The sequence below is a fragment of the Castor canadensis genome, chromosome 11 (genome assembly GCF_047511655.1).
Source record: "Castor canadensis chromosome 11, mCasCan1.hap1v2, whole genome shotgun sequence".
Taxonomy (NCBI): Eukaryota; Metazoa; Chordata; class Mammalia; order Rodentia; family Castoridae; genus Castor; species Castor canadensis.
The window spans coordinates 33466605-33482316 of NC_133396.1; the positions used below are offsets into that span (position 1 = coordinate 33466605).

General features: G+C 39.9%; 1 pseudogene; it reads right to left on the reverse strand.

Annotated features, from left to right (window-relative positions):
- Positions 1-9325: 9325 nt before the first annotated feature.
- LOC109697141 (26S proteasome regulatory subunit 8 pseudogene) lies at positions 9326-11432 on the reverse strand (annotated as a pseudogene).
- Positions 11433-15712: the final 4280 nt, after the last annotated feature.

The following is a 15712-nucleotide window of genomic DNA, read 5'->3' on the forward strand; positions in this document are numbered from 1 at the left end:
TAGATCTATTCAGGTGATTAATATCCTCTTGGTTCAGTTTTGGATGATCATATGTATCTAGAAATCTGTCCATTTCTTTAAGATTTTTGAATTTATTTGAATATAGGTTCTTGAAGTAGTTTCTGATGATTTCCTGGACTTCCATGGTGTTTGTTGTTATCTCCCCTTTTGCATTCCTGATTCTACTAATTTGGGTTTTTTCTCTTCTCATTTTAGTTGGGTTTGCCAGGGGTCTGTCGATCTTGTTTATTTTTTCAAAGAACCAACTTTTTTTTCATTAATTCTTTGTATGTTTTTTTTTGGTTTCTATTTTGTTGATTTCAGCTCTTATTTTTATTATTTCTCTCCTTCTATTTGCTTTGGGATTTGCTTATTCTTGTTTTTCTAGGAGTTTGAGATGTATCATTAGGTCATTGATTTGGGATCTTTCAGTCTTTTTAATATATGCACTCATGACTATAAACTTTCCTCTCAGGACTGCCTTTGCTGTGTCCCATAGGTTCCGGTAGGTTGTGTTTTCATTTTCATTGACTTCCAGGAACTTTTTAATTTCCTCTTTTATTTCATCAATGACCCATTGTTCATTAAATAATGAGTTATTCAGTTTCCAGCTGTTTGCATGTTTTTGCCTTTACTTTTGTTGTTGAGTTCTAGTTTTATTGCATTTTTTGTGATCGGATAGTATACATGGTATAATTTCTATTTTCTTATATTTGCTGAAGCTTGCTTTGTGTCCTAGGATATGATCTATTTCGGAGAAGGTTCCACGGGTTGCTGAGAAGAATGTATATTGTGTAGAAGTTGGATGAAATGTTCTGTAGACATCAAGTAGGTCCATTTGATCTATTGTATATTTTAGGTCTTGAATTTCTTTAAAGATTTTTTTGTTTGGATGACCTATCTATTGATGATAATGAGGTGTTGAAGTCTCCCACAACCACTGTGTTGGACTTAATATATGCTTTTAGGTCTTTCAGGGTATGTCTGATGAAATTGGGTGCATTGACATTGGGTGCATATAGGTTGATAATTGTTATTTCCTTTTGGTCTATTTCCCCTCTTATTCGTATAGAATGTCCTTCTTTATCTTGTTTGATCAATGTAGGTTTGAAGTCTACTTTGTCAGAGATAAGTATTGCTACTCCTGCCTGTTTTCAAGGGCCATTGGCTTGGTAAATCTTCTTCCAGCCTTTCTTCCTAAGCCTATGCTTATTTCTGTCAGTGAGCTGTGTCTCCTGTAAGCAACCAGTGGTTGGATCTTCCTTTTTAATCCATTTTGTCAAATGGTGCCTTTTGATGGGTGAATTAAGTCCATTAACATTAAGTGTTAGTACTGATAGGTATGTGGTGATTATTGTCATTTAGTTGTCTTAGTTGTTTGAAGGTTTGATTGTGTGTACCTAAGTTGAGGTTACTCTCTACTTTCCTGCTTTTTCTTTTCCTGTGGTTTGGTGCTGCCTGTCTTTTCATGGTTACGTTGGATTTCACTTTCTGTGTGCAGAATCCCTTGAAGAATCTTTTGTAGTGGTGGCTTTGTGGTCACATATTGTTTTAGTTTCTGTTTATCATGGAAGACTTTTATTGCTCCATCTATATTTTGAATGATAGTTTTGCTGGGTAGAGTATCCTGGGGTTGAAGTTATTTTCATTCAGTGCCTGGAAGCTCTCTCCCCACGCTTTTCTTGCTTTTAATGTTTCTGTTGAGAAGTCTGCTGTGGTTTTGATGGGTTTACCTTTGTAGTTATTTGTTTTTTCTCTCTTACAACCTTCAATATTCTTTCCCTAGTTTTTGAACTTGTTTTAATGATGATATGCTGTGGGGTAGTTCTATTTTGATATGGTCTGTTTGGTGTTCTGGAGGCCTCTTGCATCTGTATGGGAATAGCTTTCTCTAGATTTGGGAAATTTTCTGTTATTATTTTGTTGAATATATTATGCATTCCCTTTGCTTGCACTTCTTCTCCTTCAATGCCCATGATTCTCAGGTTTGGTCTTTTGATGGAGTCAGTGAGTTCTTGCATTTTCTTTTCACAGGTCTTGAGTTGTTTAACTAATAGTTCTTCAGTTTTTCCTTTAATTATCATTTCATCTTTGAGTTTGATATTCTTTCTTCTGTTTGTTCTATTCTGCTGGATTGGCCTTCCATTTTGTTTTGCAATTCTGTTTCGTTTTTTTTTCTGAAGTTTTCCATATCCTGGGTCATTTCCTCTTTAATGTTGTCTATTTTTGTCCTGAGTTCATTTATCTCTTTATTAATAGTGTTCTTTGTTTCACTTTGGTGTTTACACAGTGCTTCTATGGTTTCCTTTATTTATTCTTTTGCTTTTTCAAATTCTTTATTTTGGTTGTCTTGGAATTTCTTGAGTGTCTCCTGTACATTTTGGTTGACCCTATCCAGTATCATCTCTATAAAATTCTAATTGAGTACCTGTAGTATGTCTTCTTTTAGATTATTCTTGTGGGCTTCATTGAGTTCTTTGGCATAGTTTATCTTCATTTTGTTTGAGTCTGGGTCTGAGTATCTGTTTTCTTCATTTCCCTCTGGTTTCTGTACTAATTTTTTGCTGGGGGAAACTGGTTTCCCTGTTTTTTCTGTCTTCCTGTCATTGTCCTTGGTGTTGTTACTGTCCCTGTACTGTGTGCAATTAAGTATTTTCTGGCTTATAATAATAGCACTAGTGATATTTAGAATGGAAGGGTGAAAGGAGATGGAAAGCAAAGAAGTTATAGGAAAAGGGAAAAACAAATAAACAAGTAGAAAAAACAAAACAAAGAAACAAACAAAAAAAGTTTCAAAGATAGAAACAGGGAGAGACAGTGTACTAATCAATTGTAAGCTGAAAAGGCAGAGAGACAGAGAGAGTATTGAAAATTAAAAGAAAAAAATAAATAAATGAAAAAAAATATGTATATAAAATCTCCAAGTTCAAATGCAATAAAGTTTCAGTACTAATAATTTTGGTGTTTGTCCCTCAGTCTCCAGTCCTGGAGATGATGCCTCAGATGTCGTTCTGTAGTTGTCTCATCAAAGGGGATAAATAAAATAAAACAAAAGCACAAAACAATAAAAACCCACAAAGTGTCCCAAGTTCAATTGTAATACAGTTTCAGTAAGTTTTTCAGCATGCAGGCATAGTTCGGTTGTTGTCTCATCAAAGGTAGGGAGAGAGAAAAGAAAAAAAAAAAGTCTGGAGACAGTTCTGTGAGTGGTATCTGTGGCTGTGGCTTGCCTGCCCACTGCTGTCAGCCTGCTGTTGCTGGACGTGTTATTTATGCAGATCTCAGGGGTGAGCTTAGCACTCACCCGGCCCCGCAGGCTTTGTTTACTTAGAGTTCTCCTGTGCAGGAGCCACTGCTACAAGCTTTCCCCTTTCCAAGCACACTGGGGGAGGTGACACTGCACCTGCTTTCTCAGGTCTGCATGTTTATTTACAGCTCACATGGGAAGTGGGCCTTCTCCCCTCTCCTGTGGAGTTTTCCTCCCACCGCCGCTTTTAGAAGCTTTCCTGCTCCTGGTTGCTGGGCGTGTGCTGCCGCTCCTGCCTTCTCTGGCCTACGTGTTTATTTACAGTTCTGTGAGGGATTCCCCTCCCCACCTCTTTGGCACTCAGGGCACCCCACCCTCTTTGCTATGTGTCTTTATTGTTCTTATTGCTTATTACTCAGTTTCTCTTTTTTTCCCTGGGTGGGGGTCAGTCTGTCCAGGGGGCTATGCTGATCTGGAACAGGGTTGTCTGTGGGAGTACTCTGTACTGCTTAGCTTACCTTGTGGTCTGCGTCTTCCCAAGCCATCTGGAAGCAGTGTTTGGCGGTAGCCTGGGGGCCCTCCTGGTTTCTCCATTTAATGTGAAGTGGAGATGCTCTGTGCAGGCTGGAGGTGTGGAGGGGTCAAAGTTTTGCCTCTTCTCAGTGGTTTTGCCTGTAAGGTGTATCTACAGCATCTCTCGAAGATTTTACTTTAGGAGGCACGCTTTCTGCTTCCTCCCTCTAGCCGCCATCTTGGAATCCCCAAGAATTAAGTTTTATATAAGCCAATATTTTATCTGAAAAAATATTTCTAGTTATCCAATTCACAATGTTTTTTGCCTCTTAGAAGTTTTACTAAAAGATCTCTATTAGACTTATTTAAGTATTTTTTCTTAAATATTACTCATAGTCAAACATAAAAAGGAAATACACTTCTAAAACATTTTCACGTTTAGAGTTCAACCCTCTTAAATCACATTTGACTTAATTATCTGTAGCTGTGTGCATGTCTGTGTGTGAATATAATATGATCTTTGTGCATCAAGAGTATCCAGTGTCTCATGCCTGTAATCCCAGCTCCTTGGAAGGTAGAGATTGGGAGGATTGCAGTTTGAAGCCAGCCTGGACAAAAAGTTAACAATATCCCTATCTCAACAAATAAGCAAGGAATGGTGGTTCATGCCTGTAATCCTAGCTATGTGTTAGGCCATAGGTAGGAGGATCTTGGTCCAGACTAACCCCAGGCAAAACAAGTGAGACCCTATCTGAAAAATAACAAAAAGGGGTTGTGGCTCAAGTGGTAGAGTGCCTGCCTGCAAACACAAGGCCCAGAGTTCAAACTCTAGTATTGGTAAAAAAAAAAAAAAAAAAAAGAGTATCCATGATAAAGCATTTCTTGAGAGAATTTAGCTATGTCTTCTGGACTTCTGAGGTAGTGATACCCAGTTTTGATGCTGGCACTTTCTTTGTCTTACCAGAAGGTGTCAGCAATGACACCTTCATGACAGCTACCTGCCCAACAGCAGATTGTCATTCCTGGATTTGACAGTTTTCATATGTGTGAAAAGGAAGTCTACATTTTAGATTGGATGGAAACAGTCAGTCTGGTAAACATGATTTCAAATATATCTCTCTATGCTTATGTACAGAAGGAAAAATTCTTAGCTGGAGAAAGCTGTAGGTAAGGTTAGACAGTAATGACTTTGTAAAATTGCTCCCTACTTTACATTTTGCTGAAAATGCAAATTAAGCTTAATTTTAATCAAATACATCAGAAGAAAAAACAAGTTGAAGTAGATCTGAAGGAGCTACTGTATTTTAAATAATTTTTTCTACCCCAGGAGACATTAATTACCAAGAAGTCCCCGAAAGATTAAGGAAAAAAATATGAAAACCATAAAACCATAAAAAGCCGCTGATTTTTTCCCAAAGGTCATGTTTTCACTTCAGATAATATCTGTTCATAAAAATGGAGGCAAATTTATACATCATAAAATTTACTAATGTTAAGTGCACAATTTGCTGAATATTGACAAACATATCCAGTCATGTAAGTAGCCACCATAATCACGATGCAAAATCACCCCCAAGCATCTCTCCCTTGTGTAATTTTGCGGTCTTGTGACTGACCCCCACCCCGCCTGCCGGTCTTCTGGCAACCAATTGACCTTCTGTCACTCTCATAGAATTGCCTCTCATAGAATTTTCTTTTAATTTAAAGCTTTATTTTATTTTATTTTTTGTCAGTATTGGAGTTTGAGTTCAGGGCCTCATGCTTTCTAGGCAGGTACGCTACCACTCGTGCCATGTAGTCTTTAAAGTTTTATTTTAAATTGTCAAATAATAATTGTGTATATATTTATAAGATACAATTGGGTTTTTTATTTGATTAATCAAATCAGATTAATTGGTATATCCATTACCTCAAATATTTGTTATTTCTTTGTGCTGAGAATATTTACAATCCTCTCTTAGCTATTTTTAAATATACAATACGTAGTTATTACCTGTAAGCACCATAGTGTAAATAGAAGATCAGAACATATTCCTTCTAACTGAAAATTTGTACCTGTTGACCAGCGTCTCCCCTTTCCTTGTTCATGACCCCTCTCAAGCAATGGTAATCACCACTCTACTTTCTACTTTTGAGTTCAATTTTTTTATATTTCATATCTAAGTGAAATCATACTGTATTTGTCTCTCTGTGCCTGGCTTATTTCACTTACCATAAGGTCTTCTAGATTCATTCGTGTTGTTGCAAATAAGATTTCTTGCTTTTTAAAGGCTGAATAGTATTCTGCTGAATATCTATAATGCATTAAAATATTTGTCTGTTTTTGAGCACTTAGGTTGATTCTGTATCTTATTTATTGTGAATAATGTGTCAACAAACATGGGAGTTCAGATATCTCTTTGACATTCTGATTTCAGTTCCTTTAGATTTATAGTTAGTAGTGGGAATGTTGACTCATATGGTAATTGTATTTTTACTTTTTGAGGATCTCACACACAGTTTTCCAAAATGGCTGTTTAAATTTATAATGCCACAAAGGTTCCCTTTTTCCATGTACTCACCAACATTTACCTTTTATCTGGGCTGAGGATATAGCTCAGTGGTAGAACACTTGCCTAGCATGCTTGAGGCTCTGAGTTTGATTTCCAGCACTGCCAAAGGAAAAAAAAATTTCATTGTTTTTGTTAATAACAGTAGATCTAGCAGGCGTGGGATGATAGCTTGTGAGTTTAATTGCATTTCTGTTATGATTGCAGATGCTCAGTGTTTTTCATGTATCTTTCTACTTTCTTTTGTGGTGGTACTGGTGTTTAATTTCAGAGTCTCACACTTGAACCATACCCTATCCCTGTATATCTTATTTTGAGAAATATCTTTCAAGTCCCTTTTTTCATTTTTAATTGGGTTATTCGTGTTCTTATTACTGAGTAGTTCAAGTTCCTGATGTATCTGGAATAATAGCCCCTTATCTAAAGTATGATTTATAAATATTTACCCCTTGTTTATAGGCTATCTTTTCACTATTAGTTGTTTTCTCTGCTGTGCATAAGCTTTTTAGCCTGATGTAACCCCATCTGTCTATTTTTGCTTTCATTGCCTGTACTTTTTGGGGTTATAGCCCAAAAAATCAGTTATCAGTGAGTTTGCTGGGATCATTTTGCAAGTAGGCAAGGAATAGCTGTTTTAGTGTTGGTCGTCCTGGGCCCTTGAGAGCAAAAAGTGTCAGCTGGGCTGACAGACTCAGAGGATTATAGCTCCAAGCACTGAGAACCAGAAACTTATGTTTCCAGGCCTTAGAAGCCAAAGGTTACAGTTCTAGTGCTCAGGTTAAAGGCATTCTGCTCTGAGCTGAGATTGCCAGCAGCCTGGTACTTGGCAGCTAGTGAAATCCTAGGTTCTAAACAGCAGCTAGCGACAGCAGCAGTCAGCACCAGCTAGTGTTGCAAGTCCTAAGCCTTGGGTCTCGGGATCCCTCACCTTTACAGCAGCTAGTGTTGCAGTGCTGGAGCCGTGGGTATAGGATGCCCAGATTTCAAGGCTTAGTGTTCCCAAGAACACTTCGAGTGATGGGGGCCACAGTCTCTCAAACTCTGCCTTCCATCTTCTGTGGTCTTGATTCTCCACCTTCTCTCACCTTCTTCACCATCATGTGTCAACTCCACCGCCTCTGCTCACCACTGCTTCTGCCTCCGTCTGCTTTCTGGAACTCTGCTGTTGTCTTCTTGCCACCGCTGCTACCAGTGTTACTGCTGCTGCTGCTGCTGCTGCTACTGCTACCACCCCTGTTGCCACTCCACTGTCTTCTTTTCATGTTAGTAGCTCAGCCTGCTTATTTATGATAAAAATCACAGGTAGGCAAAGCAAATACCATTCAGAAGCTTTTTAATGGGCCTAATGTTGCCACACCAGGAGGCAGCACAGAAGTGTCACCCAGCTGACTCAAAAGTGAGCTTACCGGCCTTGTTATATAGTCATGAGTGTGTGTGTGTGTGTGTGTGTGTGTGTGTTGGAAGAAGTGGCATGTGCATGAAGGATTGTATTTTGTATTTGCACCAATCACAGCACAGCTTCCAGCTCCACTCATCACTGCCTTCTTGCTGAGTTCCTGAGGAGGTACTCCCCATCCTGTCTGGAGTAAGAATAGCCACAGGGTCATCTAAAGTTCACTGAAGCTTGTCTTGCCTAGAGTGTTGCCTTCTGAGGCTAGTGCAGATTATCTGGAGCATTCATGACTGAAACAAGGTCTTCAGGAGTCAGAGTTGCTGCTTCTGTGGTCCTTGCAGCTGGAGTGTTCTCAGAATGATTGCAGGGTCCAAAACAGCCAGACTCATAATGGCAGTCCAGTGAATTGCCAGAGAAGGGGTTGCTCAGCTGACAGTCCCCAACTCAGGGCTTCCAGGTGTAAGGGAAGGGTCTATCTGCTGTCATTCAACAGTCGGAACAGCCTGCTGCCATATGGTGCTTACAATAAAGACTTAAAGACAGCTTGACACAAAACTCACGTTCTCAACAGCACTTAACAATGTTTAACAGTGCTCACTCCCTGCCCCAGTGCCCTAGGGAGAGTCAGGTCCCCCCATTTGTCTCATCTCTGACCAGATCAATGTCATGCAGTTTTCCCCTATATTTTCTTCTAGCAGTTTTATAATTTTAGGTCTTATGTTTAAGTCTTTAATACATTTTTGAGTTAATTTATTGTATAAAGGGTGAAATAAGGCCCATTTTCACTCTGTATGTTGACTTCCAGTTTTCCCAGTATCATTTATTGAAGAGACTGTCCTTTTCCCCATTTTGTGTTCTTGGTACCTTTGTGGAAAATCAGTAGACTGAAGATGTGTGGGTTTACTCTGGGCTTGCTATCCAATTCTATTGATTGGTATGTCTGTTTTTACACCAGTACCATGCTATCTCTCTTGGGTGAATATTATAGTTTTATGATAGATATAGATATATATTATAGTTATATAATAAAACTATTATATATAATAATATATTTATATATATTATGTATAGATATAGATGTGAAATCTGCTAGTGTGATGCCTCCAGCTTTGTTCTTTTGGGTTAGATTCCTTTGGACATTTGGAGTCTTTTGTCATATCAGTTTTTTTCTATCTCTGTAAAGAATGACATTGGAATTTTGATAGAAATTATATTGAATCTGTAGATTGTGTTGGGTGATCCAAATAGGATAAAATGCTTCCAAATAAATAGGAAAGGATGAAGTGAAATTATCTCTGTGTAGTGGAGACATGATCTATGTATAGAAAACTCTAAAGACGCTACCAAAAAGTATTAGAACTGATAAACATATTTAGTACTTGGAGGATACAGAATCAACTTACAAAAGTCAGTAGTATTTTCTAGCTGTTAACAAAAACTGAAAAAAATTAAGAAGATAATCTCAGCTGATATTTTTTCCATTTATTTCTATCATCTTTAATTTCTTTCATCAATGTCCTATAGTTTTCAGTATAAAGATCTTTCATTTCCTTGGTTAAATTTCCTCCTAAGTATTTTATTATTATATTATTATTTTTAGGGATCTGTACAAAGGATATCCACTCACTTCCAAAGTTTCTGCCTGACCTTGGCTGCTGCCATCTCAAAGTCCTCCTGGGTGACACAGACACACTGTTCTTGCAGGGCATACATGCTGGCCTGTGCACACACCCTCTACTTAAGGCCTTGATGCTCCTAGCATCAGCTCGGTGATTTTTCTCAGGTTGTTCCCCGGGGTCAGGTTCATTTTCCAAGAGTGGTTCTTCAAAAAGTCCAGCTGGGCCTCCTCATTGGGGATGGGCATTCAATTTCTCTGCTGATCCACCCTGGGCAAAGCAGGCAGAGTCTAGGTTATCAATCCTATTAATAGGATTGGTGGCTTCAAAGCCATCCAGCTAGTTGAGTGGCTCCAGCATTGTGTGTTGAACTCCACTATCCCCTCCAGAGCCCTCCTCCAGCCATGAGTAACCAATGACATCTATTTCATCCATGAAGATGATAGATGACAAACAGCTCCCTCATCATTCTTTCCCCTTTTTGTACCAATTCAGAGCTGGAGACACAAGTAAAGGTATGGTCTGTATGATGGGCCACAGCCCTGGCAACAAGGTCTTTCTAGTGCCTGGGGGTCCATACAGTAGCACTCCCTTGGGCTGTGCAATGCCTAGTGCCTCAAAGAGCTTGGGGTGCACGGGTAGCTCAATCACTTCTCTCTCTCTCTCTCTCTCTCTCTGTCTCTGTCTCTCTCTTTTTCTTTTGTTTTTTTTTGCAGTACTGGGGTATAAACCTCAGGCCTCATGCTTTCTAGGCAGGAGCTCTAGCACTTGAGCCATTTCACCAGCCCTCAAGCACTTCTTTGATCTTAATCTTCTTGTCCAGCTCACTTACTAATCATCTCCATAAGTTGACTCTGGCACCTTCTCCACCATCATCAGTGACACCAGGGTTTCCCCCTTGTTGAGTAGGATCTTAAGCAGAGTGTAGCTGTTGTTTCTTAAAGTCACTTGACAATTGGGTGTCATGGTGTCATGTCATTGGTGTCAATGTTCTTGTCCACATCTATAACAAACTTGCTCTCAGGTTGTACCTTGACCAATTCTTTCTTCTTATCCATGGCCAAGACTACTTCTCCCTTGTAGGAGCTTGTTTCTACAGTAGCTACAGCTCCTTTTGCAGCAAGCAAATTTTTGCATTTAGTTCATTCCTCTGTGCCTGTAGCCACTGGAGGTTTGGCTCTTATTCACAATCAGCTGGAGTTCTTCAATCATGGGCAGCTAATATTGATGGATATTAAATCTGCTGCCTGCTTTCCCCTCTTCCAGCTCTATCTTCTCTGGCCTGTCAAGTGCAATGTTCCTTTTTCTGTGGAGACTGCCAGCATCCCTAAGTACTTTGTTTTATTTTTTGTAAGTGCTGGGCCTTTTGCATGCTAGTCAAGCATTTTACCATTGAGCTACAGTCATAGGCACTTACTAAGTATTTTATTTTATTTTTTATGTTATTGTAAATGGAATTATTGGGTTATTTTTTTTTTTTTTTTTGAGACAGGATCTTGCTATGTAGTCCAGGCTGGCCTCAAACTCATGATTCTCCTGTCTCACCCTCCTGAGTGCTAGGGTTACAGATGTATGTCACTTCACCCAATTGAGAAAAGATACAGGAGAAGAAAGAAACTGCCCTGCGCCCCTTCCTTCACTTCAAGTCTTTGAATGTTTTTGAGTGAGGACATAAATATTAATGAAATCATGGAAACCACCTCGGCTCATAAGGGGAAAGCCCAGAGCATCACAGATTTCACTGAACCAGTCTTGATATCATTAAGCCACTAGGTCACAACTGGCTCATTGGCTTCCCTCTCCTTCTTTCTTAATTACCTTCTTATCCTCCTCCCTCTTCTTTTAAAAAAGTCTCCCATCTCCTTTTCTATTTCTTGGCCTTTCTTCTCTCATTCTTTTACGTCTTTATTATGGTTTGGATACAAAGTGTTTATCCAAAAGGCTCATGTAAGGAAGGCTTGTTACCCAGCTGGTGGTGCAGTTTTGGAAGGTTCTGGAAACTGTAGAAGGTAGGACCTAGATGGAGGAAGTAGGCCACTGAGGGCCGTGGGGGCTGTATCTTGCTCCTGTCTCTCTCTGCTTCCTGGCTGTTGTGAGGTAAATGGCCTCCACATGCTCCTATTTTCATGATGTTCAACCTCGACTCAGGCCCACAGTAAGGGAGCCAGCCAAGCATGGACTGAAACTGTGAGCCCAAATATACCTTTCCTTCCTCAGGTTGTTTATGTGAAGTATTTTGTGACAGTGATGAAAAGCCTGACTAACACAATCTTTAAAGGGTCTGAAGCTGAGGTAGGATGAGTCAGGGACAGAAAGTCATGAGCCCTTAACTGCCCTCATTAAATCTTTCCTGAAACAAGATGGGCTGTGACTAAATAAATGAACGGCTCCCCTTATGCCCAATGTTGGCTCCCCTATCTCCTCCTCCTGTTGCCAGGGTGACCTTCACCTGGGGGCCATAATGTCCTCCACTGCTCTCTCATGTTCTGCAGGATAAATCTAAATTCATCAAGCTGGTTCCACAAAGCTCTAAAAGCCTGCTCCCTGCCTCCTCTCCACACTATTTCCCTCCACTGCCCTTGTGCTCCAGCCTTGCTGAGGCAGGTGGGGTTTCTGCAATGTATGCTGTGTCCATCTGGGCCTATGTTTTTCCTGCCAGAAACACACTTCTCCCATCTTTGCCTAATACATGCTTCCCTTCCCTCCTGGGATGGTTAATTACTCAGCCCTTTAACCTTTGCCTGTTTTTCTAGTAAAGTTGCTTTCTTTCTTTAGTGTGCACTTATTTTTTATTTTATTCGCTTGTTTTTGAGACAGAATCTTACTATGTAGCCTGAACTCATAAGCCTCCTGTCTCAGCCTCCTGAGTGCTGGGATTACAGATGTACATAACAATGCTTGACTTTTCAGTGCATTTATATGTTTCTGGGTCTCTCTCTCTCTAACTAAACTGTGAGCTACTTGAGAGAAGAATCCATTTTTTAAAAAATCACCAACATTAAGGATAGAGGCATGTCCAGACATGCCTCTTGTTTCTCTCCAACCCTTCAAGAAATTTTATTTTAAATAATTAACTCCATCTTCAACAAAAATTTGCTAAAGATCCACAATAGGCCAGGTACCAAAACATTAAATGACATTATAATCAATTTGTAAAATAAAGAAGGGGAGAAGATAAATGATTTGTAACTCCACAATGCTTAATATATTTTTTTGTTGAGATCTGGTATTCGTTGCCATTATTATTTTTTGTCAGTATTTTTGAGTGGAACAACTTTTAAAGTGGTTTCAGCGAGCCTTATTCAAAGCAGCAGCCTTGGCACTCTGTTCAGTGCTGCCATTAAAAGTTTGCAGGCCACAGGAGAGGCAGATGAGCCAGCTTAGGTCTCCTTTGGGCCCTGACCTTCCATTGGGGCACAGCAATACATCAATTTCCATTTGGGATTACCAGTGAAGTTAATAACCTCTTATTTGTATATTTTATATTTCCCACACCCCTTCATCACCATTATCCATAATCCTAATTGTGCAGATGAAAGCATGGAGACCTTTGGCATGAGAGAAAGAATTGGTAGGATAGTCCTGTGCATAAAACTGTTGGGTCTGGAGACCTGAAGGACAGATGAATGAGTCAGTATCCTATCCCCCATGGAGAGCACTATTGGCCCTGCACCCTGGGGAGCTCATAAATCTGCATTCCTGCACCCTGAGGAGGAGATATAGAGTCTCATAAATCTGCCACAAGGCTGATAAAGAGAATGCTCTCAAGGTTGTTTCCCCCCATAAGGGGCAAACAGACCAGCTCATCAAAGAGAGCCCACGTGTGCAAATCCATGGCCAATGATAAAAACACACATAACCCTTACCCTAATCCAGAGTTAAAGTGTCCATAAAAAGCCCCAGCCTTCATCTGAGCAGGGAGCCACTGGTTTCTGGGCTCTGCTGCACTGCACTAGCTATAGCCTTTCCTTTCTCTCTAATAAATCCTACTTTGTGTACTGGCCTTGGCTCACAAGTCTATCAGCTGCCTCATGAGCCAGTTCTCTGGCCTGTGAAGGCAAGGACCCTTGACATTTCACACTGGCACCTAACAAAACCCAGCTATGCTGCTGCTATGTACAACTTGGAGCAAGTTATATCATGTCTTCAAGTCTCAGCTCATGCATATTTAAAAGCAGAAATTTGGACCAGATGACCTCTTAAGGCTCTATAAAGCTTCAAAATTCTATGATTTTAGGTCCTCATAAATATTACATGGGCCATTTGTGCCAGAACTATGGCAGGAATTCAGTTTTGTGACCACTGCCTGGTCCAGATCTTATCCCATTACATCACAAATAATCCATGAGAATTCTTTACTGCAGAAAGAGGGTGATGTGTCTTCTATCTCTGTCTCCTGTGCCCCTAGAAAGACTTGGCTGGAGAGAAAGAATACATTGGGACTGAGAGGGTGGGTGAAAATAAATAAACAAAGACTATGATCAAAACATTTCACATTTAAATCTGGGCTATAAGGAAGAACAATCCAGAGTATAAGTGGTAGAAATCTTGAGGGAGAGGGAGTGGCTAGTTCACTTTTTGGAACTTTTTTTTTTTGAGAACAGAATGAAATTTGGTCTCATTCCCTCTATGTTGGCTAGGGCAGCTCTTAAAGAGTGAAATAAAAGTAAGTCTGATTCCATAAGAAGAGATGATCTATGAACAATAATGTATGGCAAGGAGAGAGGAGAGGCACTTGACCAATGGTGTTGTAAATCTGTAAAATAGCCTCAAGGCTGAAGCTGGAACAAGTTGAGCCTTTGGATAAGGAAAGGCAGTTCAGGGCAATTGCCCAGGGAAGCTGAGAGACCATACAGAGCTGTTCAGCTCCTGTTAGCTCTCATTTACCCAGCAATGGGTGACACTGAAAGAAAAGGGAACAGAAAACAAAAACAACACATACACAGAAGGGACACCCTGGAGGCAGGGACGGTGAGTCCAGATCATCAGGAAGTCCACATGCAACATCTTTCTTTCTGGTGAACTCTGGCCAGGTGTGAACTCAGTCCTGATTATGGTCCTTTTTTTTTCCCCTTTGTTTCGGATTGGATGTTTACTACTGACCCATCTCTTTATCATCTCCATTCTACTATTGAACCCCTTTAGTGAATTTTTAATTTGTATTATTGTATTTTTCAGTTTTAAAATTTCCATTGGGCTCCTTTATTTTTTTGCTGAGAACTACTGTCTTCCCACACATTTCAAGGATATTTATTTTATCTTATATAGCATGATTATAATGGATCCTGTTAAATCTTTGATAATTTCAACATCAGCACTATGTCAGGAGGGGTGGTGTTTGTTGATTGTAGTTTCTCTTGAAAATTGTTGACGTTTTCCATTTTTTTAATGGTCCCAGTTTATTAATACCTTCTACTTCCAATTAGAAGGAAAAACTCTACTTAGCCAATGTCCGTGGCTCTCAGGTCTTTTTAGGGGGTACTCAAGCATTGTCCCTGACAGGTGGGTCCAGGGTTTATAGAGGTGCCATTGAGATCTGGTCCCTTTGTCTCAGACTGCTTCAACATTTGCCCTATCAACTTTAGATTTACATCCTTATATCTCCAAGTCCAGTGAAAAAGAGAGAGCCTCTTGGTAAAGGGCAAAAAAAATAACACTTTAGATTAGTGATCTTGTGATTCTAGAATCATTTGTTTTATCCCACAAAGTAGAGAAAATATTCCAAAGAACCAAGCAGAGGAGGTTGTTTTTTTTAGAGGGGGTGTGACTACCATTGTATTTATTTTCCTACAGGTAATGTTACCAGTTCCAGATGTTCCTCAGTTCTTGGGTACAATGTCTAAGATTAGGATATTGCCCAGGTACAGTGAAAAGAACCATGAAGAGTAAGAACATAGCAAAGAGTGATTTATTAGCAAAGCAAAAGTACACCTTGAGGCAGGTGAGGCAGGCTGTGCAGCTAAGGATTGGCCAATGGAAACTCCTTTGTTTCATTTGTCTGTTTTAATGTTAAATAATTTTAGATTGTATCCTGGCAATACCAAACTGTGAGATTTTGAGTCCTGTCAAAGTCCTCTGGAGAATGTAGATTTTGTGTGTTTTAGCTATCAGTTGATCCTTTTAAGTCCCAATCTGTTTTGTGTGAGGGTGGTTCTAAAACCCAAGTACTTTTCAAAGACTTTTCAGTGCCAGTTGGGTCTGTACCATATGAGTGACACCTAGGGGCCAGTCTGGGACATGGACAGTAGTCTACAGCATACCTCATTTCCCCAAACATTTGCTGAGTTGCTTCAAGTCACGCATAGTTGCTACACATGCACAGGGTCAAGAATCCCTTTCCCCAGCTGCATCCTCTCTTATTTCTCTGCACAATCTGCTCCTAGGGGGACCCTGT